Raw genomic sequence first — 22719 nt, 5'->3', positions numbered from 1 at the left:
GCACTGGTCATAGCAAACACCCTCTTCCAACAACACAAGAGAAGACTCTACACATGGACATCACGAGATGATCAACACCAAAATCAGATTGATTATATTCTTTGCAGCCAAAGATGGAGAAGCTCTATACAGTCAGCAAAAACAAGACCAGGAGCTCACTGTGGCTCAGATCGTGAACTCCTTATTGCCAAATTCAGACTTAAACTGAAGAAAGTAGGGATAACCACCAGACCATTCAGGTATGATGTAAATCCAATCCCTTATGACTATACAGTGGAAGTGAGAAATAGATTTAAGGGACTAGATCTGATAGACAGAGAGCCTGATGAACTATGGATGGAGGTTCGTGACACTGTACAGGAGACAGGGATCAAGACCATCACCATGGAAAAGAAAAGCAAAAAGGCAAAATGGTTGTCTGAGGAGGCCTTACAAATAGCTGTGAAACGAAGAGAAGCGAAAAGCAAAGGAGAAAAGGAAAGATATTCCCGTTTGAATGCAGAGTTCCAAAGAATAGCAAGGAGAGATAAGAAAGCCTTCCTCAGCGATCAATGCAAAGAAATAGAGGAAAACAACAGAATGGGAAAGACTAGAGATCTCTTCAAGAAAATTAGAGATACCAAGGGAACATTTCACGCAAAGATAGGTTCGATAAAGGACAGAAATGGTAGGGACCTAACAGAAGCAGAAAATATTAAGAAGAGATGGCAAGAATACACAGAAGAACTGTACAAAAAAGATCTTCATGACCCAGATAATCACAATGGTGTGATCACTCACCTAGAGCCAGACATCCTGGAATGTGAAGTCGAGTGGGCCTTAGAAAGCATCACTACGAACAAAGCTAGTAGATGTGATGGAATTCTAGTTGAGCTATTTCAAATCCTGAAAGATGATGCTGTGAAAGTGCTGCACTCAATATGCCAGCAAATTTGTAAAACTCAGCAGTGGCCACAGGACTGGAAAAGGTCAGTTTTCATTCCAATCCCTAAGAAAGGCAATCCCAAAGAATGCTCGAACTACCATACAATTGCACTCATCTCACATGCTACTAAAGTAATGCACAAAATTTCTCCAAGCCAGGCTTCAGCAATACATGAACCGAGGACTTCCAGATGTTCAAGCTGGTTTTAGAAAAGCCAGAGGAACCAGACATCAAGTTGCCAACATCCTATGGATCATAGAAAAAGCAAGAGAGTTCCAGAAAAACATCTATTTCTGATTTCTTGACTACGCGAAAGCCTTCGACTGTGTGGATCACAATAAACTGTGGAAATTCTGAAAGAGATGGGAACACCAGATCACCTGACCTGCCTCTTGAGAAACCTGTATGCAGGTCAGGAAGCAACAGTTAGAACTGGACATGGAACAATAGACTGGTTCCAAATAGGAAAAGGAGTACGTCAAGGCTGTATATTGTCACCCTGCTTATTTTACTGATATGCAGTGTACATCATGAGAAATGCTGGGCTGGAAGAAGCACAAGCTGGGATCAAGATTGCCGGGAGAAATATCAATAGCCTCAGATATGCAGATGATACCACCCTTATGGCAGAAAGTGAAGAGGAACTAAAGAGCCTCCTGATGGAAGTGAAAGAGGAGAGTGAAAAAGTTGGCTTAAAGCTTAACATTCAGAAAACTAAGATCATGGCATCTGGTCCCATCACATCATGGGAAATAGATGGGGAAAGAGAGGAAACAGTGTCAGACTTTATTCTTCTGGGCTCCAAAATCACTGCAGATGGTGATTGCAGCCATGAAATTAAAAGACGCTTACTCCCTGGAAGGAAAGTTATGACCAACCTGGATAGCATATTAAAAAGCAGAGACATTACTTTGCCAACAAAGCTCCGTCTAGTCAAGGCTATGGTTTTTCCAGTGGTCATGTATGAATGTGAGAGTTAGACTGTGAAGAAAGCTGAGTGTTGAAAAATTGATGCTTTTGAACTGTAGTGTTGGAGAAGACTCTTGAGAGTCCCTTGGACTGCAAGGAGATCCAACCAGTTCACCCTAAAGGAGATCAGTCCTGGGTGTTCATCGGAAGGACTGATGCTGAAGCTGAAACTCCAGTACTTTGGCCACCTCATGACAAGAGTTGATTCATTGGAAAAGACCCTGATGCTGGGAGGGATTGGGGGCAGGAGGAGAAGGGGACGACAGAGGATGAGATGGTTAGATGGCATCACCAACTCGATGGGCATGAGTTTGAGTAAACTCCGGGAGTTGGTGATGGACAGGGAGGCCTGGTGTGCTGCGATTGATGGGGTCACAAAGAGTCAGACATGACTGAGCGACTGAAGGGAACTGAACCTCTTCCCTTAAAGAAGCTGGAAAGATGACAAAATAACTCAGAAGACACAGTTGGAAACTGTACAGAAGCCTAAGAAATAGTCACTGGCTGAACAGAAGAGCAGATCTCTTACAAAGCTGTATTCCATGAACCATGGGTCAGACATAGTTCGTTTTGACCCTAAGATCCAGTAAAGACCCATCTGCCCAAAATGCCTTTCACAAATGGGAAAGAGGTGGAAATGCTAAGACACAGGAGAACATTCTTTCTTGTCTACAGCTAACTGAATTGGAAATCTTTAACATCATTTCTAGTCCTAAAATTCTGCAATTCTACATGTTGCTGTTGTTTAGCTGCTCAGTCTAAACTCTTGTGTTCAACTCTTTGCAGCCCCTCGGACTGCAGCCTGCCAGGCTCCTCTGGCCATGCAACCATACTGGAGTGGGGTGCCATTTCCTACTCCAGGGGATTCCCCAGGGACCGAACCCACATCTATTGTGTCTCCTGCACTGGCAGGCAGATTCTTTTACCACTGAGCCACGAGGAAAGCCCATAATTCTACATAAAACACCTTTAAAACAAGTATACATTATCATTTCACATCCATTAGGAAGGCTACTATCAAAAAAACAGAAAGCAAGTGCTAACAAGCAAGTGGAGAAATTAGAACGCTTGTACACTGCTGGTGGACATAAAATGGTGTTACTGCTATAGAAAACAGTTGAGGGGGTTCCTCAAAACATTAAACACAGAATTACCAATTCCACTTCTGGGTATTTCCTAAATAACTCAAAGTAGGGATTTGAACAGATATGTATATACCCATGTTCACAGCAGCATTATTCACAATAAGCCAGAAGGTAGAAGCAACCCAAGTGTCTATCAAAAGTTGGATGGATTTTAAAAAATGTATTTACGTACAATAGTATTGCGTGTGTGCATGCTAAGTCACTTCAGTTGTGTCCGACTCTATGCAACCCTATGGACCATAGCCCACAAGGCTCCTCTGTCCATGGGATTCTCCAGGCAAGAATACCGGAGTATAGGTTGCCGTGTCTTCTTCCAGGGGATCTTTCCAACCCAAGGATCGAACCCACATCTCTTAGGTCTCCTGCATTGGCAGGTGGGTTCTTTACCACCAGCGCCACCTGGGAAGCAAGTAATACAACAGTATTACTTAGTCTTAAAAAGTAAGGAAGTCCTGCCACATGCTACAACATGGATGAACCCTGAAGACGTACTAAGTGAAATAAGCCACTCACAAGAAGATAAATACTATTTAAGTGCACTTATAGGAGATACCTATGGTATGAATGGACCTTACTTAAATTCATCACAGAGACAGAAAGTAAAATGATGTCTGCCAGGAGGCAACAAGGAATGAAGAGTTAGTTTAATGAGTAGAGAACTTCAAGTTAGGACGATGACAAAGTTCTGAGATGGAAAGGATGGTGGTGATGGTTGCACAACAAGGTGAAAGCACTTAATGCCACTGAATTGCATGCTAAAATGGTCTAAAATAAATGTTATGTATATTTTACCAGAATTAAAAAAAAAAAAAAAAACCCTCAAGTATACAAGTCATAATATCCTCCTAACCTCCTTAAAAGCAGTGAGGCCCATGTCCTAATCCTGGTGCAAACTGAAGGAATGCGCACTGCCCATTTCCCAACCTCTCCTGCCCACAGAGGAGAACTGAGAGCTGGCAGAGCCATGGCCAGAGATGAGAAACAGGTCCTGATATTACTCCCGCTGAACAAACTTAGGTAAATCAAAACACAGGGCAGAGACCAGGATGGCCGACAGAGGCAGACTAGGGAGAAGGCAAAGGCAGAAGCAGGAAATCCTTCAGAACTCGGGCGGCTGATGAGACTGGGAAGGGAGACAGTGAGGAAAAGGAGGGTCAGAGAACAGGGCAAGTCAGAGAAGGGAATTTCCTCAAGATAAGGGAAGAGAGAGGAGTAAGAGAAAAAAGGAAGAAGAACTGTAAACAAGGAGATTCGTTCAAGAAGAGATTCTCCCCAAGTACCAGCAAAAAAAATGATTTCCTTCCACTGACTTGGCCATCTGTATCTAAAGAATCCAAGAAAGCTGGTGAAGTCTATAAAAAGTTAGGGAGAAAACTACTTCCCTATGTAAGAATACTAATATACCCCCATCTACAGAGAACTATGTACTGCCATTTTTTTCATCTGTGTTTGTGTTTTCATTTCAATTTCAATCTGGGCCTACCTTTTTTATTTGTATCAAACACTAGTATGCCGTGAATGAGCTGAAGAGTTCTAAAGCAGGGGGGTAAGAGTAAAGGCGTGAAGCCAGATCTGTCAGCATTTGAATCATGGCATTGTGACCTGAGGCTATCTGCCTAAAAATCTGCTTCCATCTCCAAATCTGCAAAATGGGAATAATAACAGTCTACACCTCACAGCTGCTGCAAGAATAAAATAGGGTGAAATACGAAAGCACTTAGAACAGTGTCTGGCCCACCCTAAGCACTATTAAGGTATGAGCTTCCTATTATCCTCCAGACTTAGAACATGAGCTCCAGGAGAGCTGCAATTTTGTCTGTTTTGTTCACTATTGAGGCCTCAGGTGCTTCACATAAGTATTTGTTGAATAAAAATGTATTGAATAATATAAATTTCTTGCCAGCAACATAGAAACCCAAAGGAATAGCACTACCTTTTTGTTATTATGGACAACTAAATCTATATCACACTTGAGCCTCAAAGTTCACAGATGGTTTTTATATACCTCATCTCAAGTGATTCTGTGAAGGCATTATTAACTCTATCTCACAGAGAAAGTAAAACTCAGAAGATATAAGTGATTTGCCCAAGGAATTCTGGCAATTAATCCCACTTCTGTTCACTACAGACCCCCACCCAGAAAGCTCAGCACATACCCTACTAAACTGTTCAACTCTCCTTACCTGCAAATACACAAAATCTAAGTTCACCGAACACTCTATCCCATTTGCTTCGATATAACTGATGGAAACAGATGAAACAAGATTAATAACTACTGAAGCTGAATAATAAGTACAGTGAGATTGATTATACCCTACTTCTGTGTGTCTGAAATTTCCCATAGTAAAAAAAAAAAGTAAATAAAAAATAAACTCTTTACTCTCAACATAAACTCTGCCACTTCTAACTTTCTATTGAGCATACCACAGCAGAGAACCTTCTCTGTATGAGGCAGTGAGGAGAAAGCTAGACTGGGAATCAGGACGCTTCATTCTTTTTCTGCTTTATTTAACTATGAAGCCTCACTGATTCCTCTAACTTCTCTGGACCCTAAACTCATCTGTTCCTTCCAGGGTTAAAACACTCATTTCGGCTTCCTACTAGTTCCTTAAACTCAACGCACAAAATGAAACTTGTCTTTTCTCTATTCTGAACCCCTAAGACCTATTCTTTCATATTCCTGATGTCTTCCAGCTATTCAGCCATAAAAACCTCAGCCTCATCTCTGACTTGAGACACAGAACTGATGGTTCCCTTCCCTCCTACCTAGTCAGCACCACATCTCTCTGCTTAACCTCCAAGATATCTCTTGGCCCCATCACCTCTTTTCATTCTCAGGGACACCAATTCAGGCAGTCACCCCTGTCGTGGGCTATCACCATGCACCCAACTAAAAGCCCCATCTCGAGTCTCTCCTCACTGCCAAGCCCTCACGTTCACTCTTCTAAACCCAGTCACGACCTCTCAGTAGCCTCACCTTCCACATACTCCTTCAGGTAACCAGAGTCCAGGAAACCTGGGTAACGCGGTCTCCGGATGCGGCCCCACTTCCGGCCCCACGGCTCCGCGGCTGCTCGGGCTGCCCGTCCCTCCGGAAGGCCCTCCTCTCTCCACTGCCTCTCGTGTTCACGCGGGTGCAGCTTAAAGGCCCCTCTTCGGCTGAAGCGCTCCCCGACAGCCCCAGGCGGGCAGTATGATCCCTCACTGAACCCCTCTCACGGCACCCTTCAAACTCCTATTAGTCCTTTCTGGTGCCCCTACTCTCTCCACTAGGGGATTCGTTCCTCGTCAGAAGGAACGGTGCTTTGTTCGTGTTTGCGTCCCTCTGAACTGAGCTCCCGAAGCACAGCGGCACGCCACCACGAGCGATCCGGAAAGCGCTCCCCCCAGCCCTCCAGGGCGACTGCGGCAGCCAGCGCCCCCAGCTGGTCGGGCTCTGAGCAGCCTCCTCCTCCGCCCGGGATGTGCCCCGATACCCTGGGCGGGCCTCGCGGTCCTTGCGTGGTCGCCTAACCGTAACCGAGGAACTGAACCTTGAAATGACTCAACTGTTCCCCTTCACCACTCCTGTCAAGAAAACTCAACATTCAGACCGGGCTCTCTTTGAATATTCCAACTGAACTTGTTCCGATCATGTTTTTAACAACTACCTGTTTATTAGCTGGTTATATTTGCCTTACCAACCAAAGCCCACATCAACAGTTTATTGATTAAAACTGCAAAGGATATGAACAAACAATTCACCATGAAGAGACTCAAAGAGAAAAATTCAACATTATAGAACTAAGAAGTGCAAGTGCCACTTTACACTATGAAACAAGGAAGGACTTATAAAGAAAAAATGTATTTCTGTCCAGTTTTGGTAATAGAGGTCAATCTGTGTATCTGTTAGTAGTACAAACTTGTATAACACTCTTGAAAAACAGTACCACGATATATACTGGGTTGGCCTAAACGTTTGCTTGGGTTTTTCCATAGCATCCAGAACGAACTTTATTGCCAACCCAGTATCAAAAGCCATAAAATCATTCATATCATTTAACACAACAATACATTCTGAAATTTATCCTAGAGATATAATTAGCCAGAAAAAAATACAATATCTACAATATCTAACAATGTAGATCAAAGTATTAACTGAAAACCAGCAAGCAAAACAAATATCTAACATAAAAAGATTAATGCAAATTATTGACAGCATGATTTGATAAAATATTTTGCAGCCTCTCACAGTATAATCATGTAAATTAAAATTGTGACACCTATAATATGGAAATGTTTCATCACTAGTATATGGGTAAAATACAAATTATGTGCATCATAATTAAAAATGAGTACAGTAAATATATATATATATATATTTTTAATGGAATGCCAAAAGGAAAATCAAATGTTTGAGGGTGGTAACTCAAATATTTAACAATTTACTTAACATCAATTCTTAAATTACTTCGTAAGACAAAATTTTACCATACTGAGGAAACGAGGGGCTCCAGGATACAAATTTGACACGGTCTCAAGAAGAGGTCCATGTCTCTACTCATTTTGGCCTTAACTGAGAGCCCTCATGTACTTGTTTTATCACAACAACCCAGACTCCAGCTTTCCAAGAACTAACAAACTAGCTCAACTAGTCTTCTGATCATCCCCAAGAACCTGTGGACAATGAATTGTGCAAAATTACAACAACTCAAGAAACAAAGAACCTTACAACTATGTTTCACTTTAGCCACCAACAAGCAGCCAAGCCAGAGTTTAATTACAAACCTTAAAAATATATAGCACTGTCACATTCAAGTCTCTGCAGCTAGCATTGAAAAAACATCAAAAATTAATTTTAGCACTGATGTCCCAAAAGTACAATATTAAAGCAGTCTTCTAATTGTTTTTCTGTAGTACAATCATTTTCTATGTTTACTACTGAATGGCCAAGATACTATAACAGACTAAGAATACTAATTACTGTGAAATAATACTCAAGACTAAATTGTCTTTCTTAGGGCATTTCAGCAAAAATTAAATAATCTGAAAGACTAAAACCACCATTGTATGGAGGGAACACAACCATTAGAAAAAAAGTTGAACCTGCGTTCCACTGATCTGTTCTCAGTACCTAGATCCTCAAAAATGCAGACATGTATAGTCATACATGACAACACACACATAGCAGGTAACGGGAAAAACAAACAATTTAATACTTAACCAGTTCATCACAGCACAGGTGATCACCACTCAAGAATGTTGACACGAAATCTGAAGCACCTCTTAAGATCCAATCTCATGCAGATAGGTTGAACTCCTGTGCAGTTACTCATTCAAAACAGAAGTGTAAGATTAACCTACCCTCACTTCTCTTCAAACACACTGACGAAGTGTCAGGCGGTTCTGTTCACCATCATCCCATCAGGACCCAAAGTTCCAGGTCCAACTGCTGCACCAGAGCCCTGCTCACTCCACTCCTGAGTCCCACCTCACCCCTCCTGAGCAGACACTCCTCTAGTTTAAGACTTCTCACGCACCACCAAGTTTTTTCTTTCTAAACCAGGTTCTCCCAAGCCTTACTCACCTGCAGTTCACTGCACTGGGTATTACCCAAATAGCCCATCAGAGCTCTTTATAATTTCTGAAAGAGAGAGAAGGAATCTTTTAATACAGAGTAGAAAACAGGATTGCTGACGTATCAGTTCTGAAGCATTTGTATCCAGTAGTCACAGAAGATGGTCTTTTGGTCCATAGCATTTCAGTAAAATGTAGCATAACCAGCCAGGACCAAGAGTCCTGAGATAAGGGTCCAGAGATAAAAGCTTGGTTGAATGTTGCTACTGATTAGCTGTGTGACCTTGGGCAAGTCACTTGCCTCCTCCAGGCCTCAATTTCCTCATGCAGAAAATAAGAGACTAGACACAAAGAGCAGAGCACATTACATGGAAAGAGCACGCCCCTTCCAAGGCACAATGCCAGTACCACTACTTACTAGTCTTGTGACATTATGTGAGTAAATTCACATTTAGCCTAAATTTCCTCTGCAAAGCGGAAATAACAACTATCTTGAAATGGTTCTGAAAACTAAAGGAAAGATAATGAGTTATAACAAGTCTATAGTGAATATACTGTGCGTCTCACCATAAAATTCCACAGATGGTAATTACCAACATTACTCCCAGCCCTAAGGTTACATGAATTCAATTTCCAAATTATTTATTTTCTTAGAAGATCAACAAATCAAAACTGTACCAACCTGACAATGCAATTACCAGTTTCAGTGTTTCACTAACAACTCAATGACAGTTATCTTACAGTGATGGAAGTTTAAGATTACCAATATTACTTAACATCACAGGAAATAAGAGCGGACTCGTCCCTGCACAACATGTAAGCGGGTTCAGTGGCCATGCCTTCCTCATCCTCTCCCTCTGCCTTCACTGCTGCCAGGGCACCTCAGCAAAGAGCTCCTCCAGAAGCCGAGTGACACCAACTGCTTCTGCATCAGATCAGGGGAGCAGGACCACAGGTGGAGGAAAGAGAAGAGGCTTTTTTCTTCATCTTTTTTACTTTATACACTTAAGCATGGCTCAGGTTTGTTTACCATGGCATGCATCAGTTTTACACAAAAATGAGTAATTTTTAAAACCTATATTATTTACACATATTGCCCACTGATAGGAAGCTTGCCTCACAGGAATATTTTCATACAAGGAGAATATCCACAGAAGAAAGCAAAAAGGCAAATTCAGATGTGCAGAGAACACCTAAAATATGGCATAGAAATGACAAAAATCACAAACATTCACACTTCAGAATGGTTCAGTCAAAAAATATGCCATGCATTCTTTGAAAAACCTAATGATGAATCAGGGGTTTCTGGGGTCAAAACAAGTTGAACGCACCAACTCTGGTTTTACCAGACAACTTCCTGCTCTTGGAGAAACTGACCCAGTACCACTTACATGAGCAAACCAGTTAGTGTGATTGTTTAGTAGTATGTTGAAAAGCTTTCAATGTGCTTTAGACAACTGGTAGCTTAAAAAAAAAAAGACATGTGCACACATATGTATACATATACAGATGTATAGAAATTAAAAATCTTCATGTTACATCTACTATTTATTACTGAAAGAGGAATATTAACTCTGTTAAATTCAGGTTAACCCAGAGGTATTATCCCAGCCACCTCAGAGGTGATAGACCACTAAGTTTTATGCTGCTCCTAGCCAGCATTATAGAAATCATGCTGACTATACCCAGTAACTTAAATGAATGTAAACTGGTGGAGCCACACTCTCCACACATATCATAGTTCCCTCCTAGAAAACATTTCAAAATATTACTCAGAAATCAAATTATATTTGCATGTACACTTATCTAAGTTGATGGAAATAAACAACCATTAACAATCTGTTTATAATTTTTAAGTAGCTCCTCCACCTCTCTTGTTTGCCAAGTTGATAAACTTGGCCCCCAATTTTCTATGCATTTAAAACAACAGGCAAAAGACATTATTTCTTGAGTTGGGCATGTATTTGGAGTCTTACAAATAGAGTCTGACAGATAATGAGAGGCTAATTTGCATTTGATATCAATGCCATGCCTGCTTCTCAAACAGAGAACAAAACTGCATGTGTAAGGTCTGGTCTACCTATTTGTAGGGCCCTCCTCAACATTCTTAGCCTTTCATGAGTGTGCTCCATATTCTTAAACTCCACAAGGCACTTTGCAAGCAGGAATAATATCTCCTGTTATTTTGGCATCACTCCCTTTTCCAGTAAAACACTGGACTGTCCATAAATTGTCTACAGACTTTAAAACAATCCAGACTGAGTATTTATGGTATCAGAAATCAAACTTCTTGGTAACAATCGCAAAATCCAAGTGTACCAGCTGATAGAGAGGTGCTTACTAACTCCCAAAAACCACAGCCTTCCCTAAAATAGTGTCCTACTCCCCAGCCAAAAGGACAGACTGAAAAAGCTGGGTCTTTATTCATGTCAGACACAGACTCTCAGTTCACCCAAACTTCTACACTATGGCACTTCCCATCTAAGAATGCTTTGTGTAAAAACCTGCTTGGTGGCCAAACACCAACTTCACTTTGAAGTGAATACTAACACTTCACAGGATCTACAGGTGTGAAAATTGTGGAAAACGTCTTTGTGGAAAATGTCTTAACACAGTTCAGGCCAAACACTAACCATATAAGATTACCTATTTCTAAATATTCCCTTTTGGATTATAAACAAACATCTCCATAGGCCAAAAAGTAGATTAGTGATTCTTTCCACAAAGTAATATGTAAATTAAAAAAAAAAAAAGGTACAGATTGGGAGATCTAAGCCATGAATATGCCTCCATCAGTAAGCTGAAAATAAATTTTTAAATCCATATTTGCTGTAAGAATAAAAATAAAAAATATATGTGATACACACGAGCACTATGGAGTTTCAAAGCACACCAAATGTGGCATGCGCACGCACACAGGGCCTTAGTTTATGCACACCTTCCTCACCCAAGGTTTTTTTTTAAGGCAAAAATATGAATTGTATGCCTCAATCTGGAAAAAAATAAACCACAGCTTATTCTTCTAGACATGTGATAGAGAGGGTTTCAAAATACAAAGGCTATCCAGACGTATTAAAGGAAAAAAAAACAAAACTGCAGTAACCAATCTACCAAAACTTACATGTTCTCAATAAACCACAGTATTTTTATAGACACACACACTTACACACACTGTATGGTACATCTACAATGCCTAAAATTTTTCTAAGAAAGATATATTTTTCAAGTTGAGAAAAATGCTTGTGAAGAATGTAAAATTAGCAAACCACTCTCCTCCCCAGTACTGTTCATTGACACTATATCAGTGCTGTTCTATAAATCCAAAGCCTTACAAGTTGGCTTAAAAAAAGCAACACTTTTGACTTTACATATTACATGAGACCAGAAAATAATGAAAAGCCAGTCTTCTCCATAATAAGTTAACCAAAACTCAACACTATCATAATTCAAAATAATTATGAGAGACCAGCATTATTCCATTTTTCAGAAAATAAAAGCAGGATTTGCCTAAAATAATTCTTTCCAGTGGAAAGGGTGTACTTGACACAAGACACACAAAACCTACATACACAATCACTGACACTCAATGTACAGTGAGTGATAAACACCAAGACACAGATAAAATTAAGACATTCAGTTAAAGTTACACAAGGAAATTTAAATAGGCAAACTATAATTACCCCTGGAAAAGACACTCATCAAGGATGGCTGCAAATAACATTTGGCTCTGGATAAGCTCCACTACCGTTGTGTGTGCTGGAGTCCCTGAAAAGTCTGTACACTTGACACAGTCTTTTTTCCCAAATCCAGCCCAGGCTTTACCCCCATCAGACAGAGGGACTCATTTGGAAATAAAGATTGTCCCATCCAATTACTTAGCTTCAGTCTCAGCCTTATGACTCGATTAAGACAAAGAAGGAGAAAGGTTAAATCATTTTTAACCGCAGTCTCACCTTACACATCTCACCAGCACTGTAGTTCTTTAGTTCTTCATCCAATTCCTGAGGCAAATAGAAAAGTAAAATGTGTCTATACAACACCAGTAAAAGACAAGATCAGTAGTAGTAAACGTTCTATCAGCGTGAAGTGAAAGGGCACCTAAATTTCAAATGGAAAAAAGCTACCAAAATGGTACAGTATGCAGCTTTTAAATGAGTCTGTTTGTTTTACTTTAAAATAAAAACATTTCCTCTGTGTGATAAAAGAATAGATTATAAAACGCTCTTAAAATCCAAAACATAAAAAAGTCATCTCTTACAGACTGGACTTTCAAAAAGAATTAGAAAGAAGAGATGAAGGGGAGGAAATCCTTTCATATGAGTTTAAGGGAGTGCAAAATTCAGAAAAAGCGAGCCGGGACAACTCTTTACTCCCCAACCCCCTCCCCCACACCCAACTCTAGGAATCCACCGTGTCTGGAGTTATACATTATTATACTGATGATTTGCCTGAAAAGTGTAAGTGGCGAGGGTGAAGGAACAACAATTTTGAATTTCAAACAAAACCTGAGGATCTCAATCCAAGAAGAATCCTAAAACCGTGATTTCCAAACCGGGTTGGAGGAGCCTCAGCAAAGGAGAGGGTGCAGAAAGCTCAAATAATTTGGGGAGAGAGGAATCAAAGTTCCTTAGATGAAACTGCAGTCCTTCAGCTCTAGAAAAGGGGAGTCTTAGAGGAATCTCCGGAAAGGATCGTCTGTTTTTATTTTTGTTGATGTGCTCCTGGGCCAATGAGAATTTCCGAGGAGGGGGTGGAGAAAGGGGGGGTAAGAAAGTGAAGCTCAGGAAACAGCCCCCGGCTGGGGAGGGAGGGGGCCCCGGCCCACTTTTCCTGGCCCCCGCCCCCACGCGGGCAGAAGTCCGATCCCCGAGGGGCAATAGAGCGGGCCGTAGGAGGCCCGCGCGCTCCCCGCCCCCAGCGGCGACCCCGCCGAGGGGCGCGAGCCTCCCGGGAGCCCGGCGCGGACTAGCCTGCCGCGGGCCCGCGGCGGGGTCCGCGAGGCCTGCTCCGAGGCCTGGGCGGAGGGCGGCGCGGCCCCCGGCGGAGGGGAAGGGGATCGGGAGGGGAAGCGGCTGTAAACAGCCCCAGCGTCCGGGCCTCGCCTCGACGAGCCCCGCTTCCCAGGCCCCGCCGCGGGCCGCCCGGGCCCCCGGTCCGCGCCAGGGCCGCCCCTGCCGGGGCCCGAGGGGCCGGAGGGGAGCCCAGCGCCTTCCCGGAAGGCGCCGGCAGCTCGTGAAGCGGTCCCGGCGGCGGCGAAGGGGGAAGTCAGGACTTACCTGTCATTACTTTCTACGCCATCTTGGATCCACTTGTCAACGTCCCCACAAAGCATTGTGGGTAAGAAAGAGCCTTTAAAGTGACTCCCCTCGGCCCCCGACTCCCGCCTCCGCCGGCGCCGCCCCTCCGGCCGCACCTCCGGCGCGGAAAGTTGCCCGCCGCCCGCCGCGCGGCCCCTCCCCGCCGCCGGCTGTTTGCGTTTAAAATCCGCCCCCATCTTTAAAACGGGGCTCCGGGTCTCTACGGCCGCCGCCGCTCCCGGCCTCTCTTTCCCCTCCCCCTCGCGTCCACGCGGGCCCCGGCGCCCCCCGGGGCGGGCGGACACCCCAAGTCTGCGTCTGATCGGCCGCGGGCTCCCCGCGCCGGCGGCGAGGAGCCGCTCAGATTAGTCTGTGCGCGCTGCTGCGTCGGTTTCGGCCCCGGACCCTCGGCGCCCGCGGGCCGGCTTCTGCTCCCCGGGCCGGGGCCCGAGCGCCGGCGCTGGGCCGCCGCGTCCGCGGACGGACGGTGTGTCCGCCCGCCCAACGGCCCGGGACCCGGCGGAGGCCCGCTTCGCGGCGCGGGCAGGGGCAGGGGGCACGAGGCGAAAAGCAACTTTTACCCGCTTGCCGCTCCCTTCCGCGGGCTCCTCCCGGTCCGGCACTGCGATCCGCGACCCTCAGACGGAGACCCCTCCCCTAGGAATGTGGCCTCGCTCGGCTGAGTCCGCCCTTCTGCAGTCCGCGCCGCGCGCGAGCTAGGATTTCCCCGGGCAGGTAATGGGGGCGCAGGGGCGCGAAGGGCTCGGGGGAGGGTCCCGGCGCCGGGCCGGGGCGAGAGGGTGAGCGCGCGCCGCGGTCCACCTGCCGGGTCACGGGGAGCTGGGGGGTGGGGGGCGCTCTGAGTCGCCCGGGCGAACGACCCCGCCGCCCACGCCCGCACCCCGGCTGCTGCCCGAGGGCCCCTCGCGGGGCGGCGAGGCTGTCCCCCGCGCCCTCCGCCCGCATTCCGTGGCGCGGGTGAGCCAAGCACCGGCCGGCGCCCTCGCTCAGCGGGCCCCTTGCCCCGGGGAGCGTAGGTCAGTCTGCGGAGCTCTCACTCGTTGCTTCTTGGCTGTGCTTTGCAGACTTTGGGGACTCAGAGTGCTCCTCCCCACCCCCAAGCAGATTTTTACCAAGAGGTGTCCAAGGGAAAATCCTCCAGGACAGCGAGACTTGAGAAACTGTGTTCTGTGTGAATGCTGCTGAAAGGCTCTGAAATGAGAACTCAAAGGCATTAAACGCCCCGTTCCGCGCACGGGGAGGGCCTGGGGCCTTGGGGTCCACCCAACTTTTCCGCTACCCCAGACCCTAGGAGAAGCCTCTCTCGAGGAACCTGGACAGTTGCTGACATAAGCCCTGCCCCCGGGGAGTTAAAAACTCCACCAGGCAACAGTCTGGGCCAAAAGAGAAGAGTGGGGTGTAGACTCATTAAGAGATTGGCCCGGGGTCAGCAGTGAGGGAGGGAGCGAGGTAATGAGTCACTCCAGGCCGGCCTCCCCTGAGTCACCGATTCTCTGAGCTCCGAACGAGTTGGGAAACTGGAGCCTGGAGCCAGGTTCTTAGACAATGCAACCCCCCCCCCTTCCCTGCTGCCGCGAGGGGCATTGACCGGGGGCGGGGAGGCCGCGCTGCTCACACCCTCTAGCCCCTGCCCTCTGGAAAATGGACCGCCTCTCTGGGCTAGAGAAGGCTTCAAAGACCTCTCCACAGGGTAGGCAGTCACGCTGTTTCCCGTCCCACTTCTGCACCTGGCTACCCACTCCTGTGCACTGATTTATTGCTTGCCCTGTGTTTACTCGGGACGTTTATATATGTGGTCTGAGTTTCCTATAATTCAGTCAGAAAGCCGAGGGCAACAACTGTACCTGAACCGACATCTCTTTAGTAGGTACTTTTCTTGGTCCTGTGTGGGCCTGGACCCAGAGAAGAGCTTGATGTTGGCGACTGTTGCACCCATTCATCCAATCCAAGGTGTATGCTGCCAGTCCTCCTCAAAGACTGTGACCTGAACTAGAAAACCCTACAAACTGCTCTCCCTGCCTCTACTCTGCCCCTGACAGTCTCTTCTCCATCTGACCAACCAACCCAGTGAGGTCTGTGCAATGTTAATTGTATTACCCGACTCCTCAACAGCAGGGAAGGTGTCCCCAGCACCTTAGAATAAAATCAGATTTCTAACAGTAGCCTACGAGCTCCTGGGACTGCCCCCTCACCATGACAGCACGCTGTCCTTCTGTGTCCCCTGTGGACCTCCCTCCAGCCGGATCCTTGTCCCCCAGATGTGACGATCGTCATCTGTTCAGCACTCAGGGCACAGCTCAGATGGCACCTCGTGGAAGGGACTTTTCGTGATCCCCTTGACCAGAGCAGGGTTAGAAATGTTCTTGTCTGTCTTGTCTGTTGGTTGATTGTTTATCTGCCCACAGCCTTGGAGAATGAGCTGCATAGGGGCACAGGCCTGGTCCAGCTTGTTCACTCAGTGCCTCAACCGGGGCCTGGAGCATACAAAAACATTTCAGCAAACATTTGTTGAATGAATGACCAAACCTTTATGAGAGTGAGGGGTGGTGGTGAGAGTGCAGAAGCATGAAATGAGCAGCTGAAGGCGGGCCTCACCAGAACACTCATGATACGCGGCTGGAGGCAGGCAGGCAGGATTGGAGTTGAGGAACACAGACTCCTTGACCACCATTAATGGGACTCCATTCTGATTCTAATCTGATGAACTACAGCTTCAAATAATTCCCCAGTCACCGCTCTTTGCTTCCTACATGTTTTTAGCCCCACCCCTGCAAAGGCTGCATCTTCTTCCTTACAGCCCTGCAGCTCAGCCCTTGGGCCTCTCTTACTCAGCTACACTTCCTCCCTTTCTCTTCCAGCTTGTGCTGTGCTAAGTCGCTTCAGTCATGTCCGACTCTTTTCGACCCCATGGACTAGACCCCTGAGGCTCCTCTGTCCATGGAATTCTCTAGGCAGGAATACTGGAGTGGGTTGCCATGCCCTCCTCCAGATGGTATTCCTGACCCAGGGATCAAACCCATGTCTTTGATGTCTCCTGCATTGGCAGGTGGGTTCTTTACTATTAGCTCCACCTGGGAAGCTCTTCCTCCAGGCTTGAGGCTTTAAATACCATCTTTACCCTGAGAAAGAACTCTAAACCTGTAGCTCAAGTCCAGAACTCTCTCCTGGACCTGAGCTTCAGACTCTTAGCCAACAACTTCTTAGCATCCCCACTTGAATCTCTGATAGACTCACACTTACATGTCCAGAGGGGGATTCTTGACCTCCCCCCACAAATGTGCTCCACCACGGTCTTTCCCCAGCTCCACTATTGTAGCACTATCGTTTAGTTGTTCAGGCCATGATCACTCCTCTCTTTCACACTCCATCTTTAATCAGCCTTCTTTATGGTCCAACTTTCGCATCCATACCTGACTACTGGAGAAGCGATGCATGTGAGTAGACAGACCTTTGTTGGTAAAGTGATGTCTCAGCTTTTTAATACACTGTCTAGATTTGCCGTACCCTTGGAGGAGGGCATGGCAATCCACTGCAGTATTCTCGCCAGGAGAATCCCCATGGACCGAGGAGTCTGGCAGGCTACAGTCTATGGGGTCGCAAGGAGTCGGACAGGACTGAGCAACTAAAGCACAGCACAGATTTGCCATGGATTTTCTTCCAAGGAGCAAGGGTCTTTTAATTTATTTATTTTAAAGTCTGTTTTGTCTGATGTGAGTACTGCTACTCCAGCTTTCTTTTGATTTCCATTCGCATGGAATATTTTTTCCAGCCCCTCACTTTAAGTCTATATGTGCCCTGGGAAAGATTGAAGGCAGGAGGAGAAGGGGATGACACAGGATGAGATAGTTGGATGGCGTGAGTTTGAGCAAACTCCCAGGAGATAGTGAAGGACAGAGAAGCCTGGTGTGCTGCAGTCTAGGGGGTCACAAAGAGTTGGACACAACTTAGTGACTGAACAACAACAACCTATAATAGTTGCAGAAAGGGTGATTGCCAAGGGGTAAGGGGAAAGAAGAATGGGGACTTGCTAACTGGATATACAGTAGAGTTTTCAGTTTGGTGAGATGAAAAGACTTCCGGAGATTACAGAACAATGTAAATGTACTAAACATTACTGAGCTGCACAACTGTAAAATGGTAAATTTGTTACATAGTATTTAGCACAACTTTAAAATTTTTTGATGGTTAAGATGGTAAATTCTCTGTGCATTTTACAACAATTTTTAAAAGAAAAGCAAAAATGTAAAAAGACAAACCATGCAAAAACTACCAAAAGAAAGTAGGTTTTACGGCAAAAAAAAAAAAAAAAAAAAAAAAGCATTGCTAGAAATGAGGAGGGACACTCCATGATAAAGGTATTCATTCACCAAGAGGACGAAGCCATTTGGTATTTGTGTCTTCTAGCACACACAGCCTCACCACATGTGAGATGAAGGAGAAAGCATAGGCAGAGTTACAAGGAGGCAGAGACAAACCTACAAATGTCTGCAAGACGTGTATCGGTAACTGTTCAGAGGAGAGTGGTAAGAAGCAGATTTGAACAATTGGATAAGCAAACTTGACCTAAAAGGTACATATTATAGATAGATAAATACAGAATACTACACCCACAACTGATAGATACAGAATACTACACCTGCAACTGCAGATCACAGAGTTTTCCCGAGTGTACATGGAATGTTTGTGAATATGCTGGGCCATATAGCAAGTCTCAACAAGTTTCAGATGCTCTAAGTCATATAGAGTACATTCTCAGACAGTGATGCAGTTAAGCCAGAAAACAAGAGAAAAAGTAAGTAGAAAATATCTACATATTTGAAGTCTATATATACTCCTGAATAACTGATGGATTTGGAAAATCACAGTGGGAACTAGAAAATATGCTGAAAGTTTTGAAATTTACATCCCATAATTAAGATGTCGTTAGGGCCATGCTAACTTGGGAAGTTTCTAAAGCATATATTAAAAAAATAAGCTTGAAATACAAATAAAGTATTTTTCATGAGAAATTAGAAAACCAGCTAATTAAACACAAAGAACTGTGCAAATAAATGGAAATAGTCAAAAGTTAATTTAAGAATGATAAAATGAATAAACCCCTCATGGGGGACTAATTAATGCACAAATAATAGCAAAAAATGAAAATATTTCTATAGATTTTTCAGTCATTAAAAAGACAATGAGAATATTATGAGCAGCTTTATGACAATAAGTATGAAAATTTGATTGAAATAAACAAGTTTCTTGAAAATGCAGTTTTTCCAAACTGGTACAATCAGTCCTACATCTGACTGGTCTTAAATCCTCTATTTTAAATTAAAATAATAAATAAATTAAGTCTATAATTTTAAATCTTCCTACAAAGAGAACTCTAGGCCCAGAGTGCTTCATCAGTGAGTTCAGTGAGTTATGTTTAAAGAAAATATAGCACCAATCTTGTTTTCAAAGAATAGAAAAAGGAAATAATCCCTAACTATTCTATGACGGCCACACTGCCTTGATACTAAAACCTAGCAAAGACATTACAAAAATATAACAAGCTAATCTCAATCATAAACTTTAAAACTAAACAAGTGATCAGCAGAATGAATCCAGCAATGTGTAAAGCTGATGTATATCTCGACCAAGGTGGAGTTTTCAATGAATGTTAGTTTGGTTTGATATTCAAAAATCAGAAAAAGATGTTGAATAAAGTTCAGCACTACTTATGATTTTTTTGATGTAAGTACTATCAAAGTAGGAGTAAAGAGGAATTTTCTGAACTTGATAAATGGCGCACACAGTCTTCAACAAACACACTAAGTAGTGTACAGACATATAAGTATCTTACCAAGTAGTGAAATATTAAGCGCTGTCTCTTTGGCTTGACAGCAGGGATGCCTACACTGACCACTTCCACTCACTATCACAATGGAGCACCAAACCTGTGCAATAAATAATCCACCCCCCAAAAAAAGAAAGTGTAGGTCTGAAAAGGAAGAAACGCTGTTAACAAGATAACCTGATGTATGTGTTTAAAAATCCACAGATGCACAATTAGAATTAACAAGTGAGGTTAGCAAGGTTGTTAATATCAATATTAAATGTATTTCTACATGCTAATATATCCTATGTAAAGCAATAATCAGTTAGAATATAAGAAGTTTAAAAAGAAATCTTAAACATGTACAGCAACGTTTGTAGCAGCACTGTTTGCAATAACCAAGGCATGGAAGATTACTCAGCCATTGAAAACAATGAAATGCTGCCATTTGCAGCAACGTGGATGGACCTTGAGGTGATCATGCTGTGTGCGGTGAGTCAGACAGAGACAATCAGCGTATGATGCCACGCACACGTGGAGTCTAAACAACAACACAAATGAGCTTACTTACAAAACAGAAATAGACTCACAGTCATAGAAAGCAAACTTAGAGTTACCAAAGGGGAAAGTGGGGAGGGATAAATTAGGGGTATGGGATTAATAGATACACACCTCTATATGTAAAACAGATAAACAGGTATTTACTGTGTAGCGCAGGGAACTGTATTTACTATAACAACCTGTAGTGGAAAAAGAGTCTGAAAAAGTGTGTATGTGTGTGTGTATATATGTATACACACACACACACACACACATATATATGCATGCATCACTTTGCTGTACACCTAAAACACGATATTGTAAATCAGCTATAGTTCAATGTTTAAAATTTAAATAAAGGTGATCACACAAAAAAAGATAACTTACAACAGCGGCAGAATATTGACTACATAAGAATATATCAGTTGAAACATATACCAGAATTCTGTGCAAAACTAAACATTCTGGAAGGGGGTGAAGGAAAGCCTAAATAAATGAGAGGGCACCATGTGTGGCAGACAGGGAACTGCCCTCTAGTTGCCCTTCAGGAAGGAACTTTCCATTCAGCCGTGCAGGTGTGGCTTGCACGAAGCCTCCAGCTGCAGAGAGCTCCCTTCCCTGAGGTGACACGGGTCCCAGAGCTGCATACAACCAGTGGAAGCAAGACAGGGACATACTTAGGGCAATTTCTACCAGATACAGGACACCCCAAAATCCTGGGCAACTGCCTGCTGCCTTGACTGGCGCTCTGCGGGCCCGGCATTGCTCTCTGGCCCCTTCCTGAGCCTGATCTTGGTACCTTCACTTCCTCCCACAAGTGTTGATCCCTCATAAACGTTGTGCACCTCAACTCAGCCTCCGAAGACTAACCTGTGACAGCTGACTCAGGAGAGGTCTCAGAAAGCAAGTGATGAGATGGGTTCAGAGGAGCACCCCGCCCCTGCCCGCCGCCCGGTGGAGGCAGGCGGGTCTCAGGCAGCACTCTGCACAAGGTGCTGGTTCAGTTGTTTGCACTCTGTTGGTACATAAGAGGGGGTGTGCTGGTCAAAGTGAAAGCACTGGCAGATATAGTGGAGGAAGTAGTTGCTATAGAAATGATTGATTTGGATAGGCATTGATGTGCATCATCAGTGTTCGCCAGAAAGATGCCAAAGAGATGAGAGTAATGAGCAACTGAAAGCCAGGTGTAAAAATTAGAGGTCTTCTTGGTTGCATGAAGCTCTCATCTCCTACACTGAGAAGGCAGAGAAAGTTGAGAACCTAGACCAAGAGGATTAAGCACCCAGCAAAGGCAGGTCTCTCATGCCAAGGTCAGGCCCTGGATGGAATGGAGGCAGATGGGCAATGATGAAGATTTTGACTCCTCAGCTTCCTGTGGACCTTGCGAGCTTGGAGAAGTGGCCCATCTCCAAACCCACTGGAAGAGCCAACACTCCCAACCTTCTGGAACACCATGCAGAAGCCTGCCCCTGAGAAGAGCATGGATTCCTTCCTGGGTCATTATGCCTATCACTGGTTGAACTCTCAGTACGTAGGGTTAGGGATGCTAAGGGATTACATCCCACAGAAGACCTGCAGGCCCTCGCCAGCATCCAGGAACTGAACTCTTAAGTGTGCTTGATCAAGGGGCCAGAATAAAAAACTGGGTGAAGAAGAGTCTGTTGGCTTGGGAGGGATTCTGGGTCAAACTCACTATTAGAAAAGTGGAAGTTGGAGGATCTCCAGGATAGGAGGTGGGGAAGCAAAAGGCTTTAGGATGAACTGTGCAGACCTGAAAATACCAGATACATCCCACCTCTTTTTGGGAGAGACACTGCCCAGCCGTTGGGAGTGACAGCTTTGAGCCAGCAGCGCCTCGGGACCTGGCTGGGCTGCCAGGTGCTGCTTTGCCTGGGGTCATACTCTGCCCACCCTGCCCAGGGCGACCTGCGCTGTGACTTAGCATGGACATGCAGCCCAACACCGGACACTCTGACAACAGTAAATGCCCCAGAGCAACGCGTTAGGGCAGCCAGCGCTCTGTCGGGTCTGGGTCAGACTGCTTCCTTTGCCCAGTTCTGGTGCTTGCCTTTTCCCTCGTAAACTTTTGCCATCCAAGTTCCATTAGGCATCTGTTTCTGCACCATGACCTGCATACCGTACTCCTGGTTTTTAAAGACTTGGAATGTTCAAGAGATCAGTACACTACTAAATGCTCTATAGATTATATGCAACCATATCAAAATCTCCAAATATTGATCTTTATGCAATATTTTTGCAAGTATAACACATTTTTTCCAGAGTATTTCCCATAGTAAGTTTTTGAAAGTAGGAAGTTAACAAATGTTCTGTGGGGCTGTATTCAAGGATTGACAGATTTGGAGGAGAAACGCTTTATATACTATGCAATGTGTGTGTGTGTGTGTGTGTGTGCGCGTGTGTGTGTGTGTGTATTCAGGACAAATGCAAACATTATTTAAAAAA

The 22719-nt window shown here is 44.6% G+C and overlaps 1 protein-coding gene across 6 annotated transcripts in view; it reads right to left on the bottom strand.

Annotated features, from left to right (window-relative positions):
- The window catches only part of HELZ (helicase with zinc finger), a 149410-nt gene extending 134854 nt beyond the window's left edge, over nt 1–14556 (bottom strand). For 3 of the 6 annotated variants that reach the window (XM_065908754.1, XM_065908751.1, XM_065908757.1), the window contains exons 1-3: nt 13872–13950; nt 12549–12596; nt 8606–8662 (exon numbers count right to left, since the gene is read on the bottom strand). The gene's annotated coding sequence lies outside the window, so the exon portion shown is untranslated. Of the gene's footprint in view, nt 1–8605; nt 8663–12548; nt 12597–13100; nt 13214–13871; nt 13951–14473 lie in introns of those variants that run through there. The other 3 variants (XM_065908752.1, XM_065908753.1, XM_065908755.1) reach the window with 3 other exon arrangements.
- Between the last annotated feature and the right edge of the window lie 8163 nt (nt 14557–22719).

This window comes from Muntiacus reevesi, chromosome 18 (assembly GCF_963930625.1).
Source record: "Muntiacus reevesi chromosome 18, mMunRee1.1, whole genome shotgun sequence".
Lineage (NCBI taxonomy): Eukaryota > Metazoa > Chordata > Mammalia > Artiodactyla > Cervidae > Muntiacus > Muntiacus reevesi.
The sequence above is the reverse complement of the archived record's forward strand: the minus strand, read 5'-3'. Positions and strand labels throughout refer to the sequence as shown.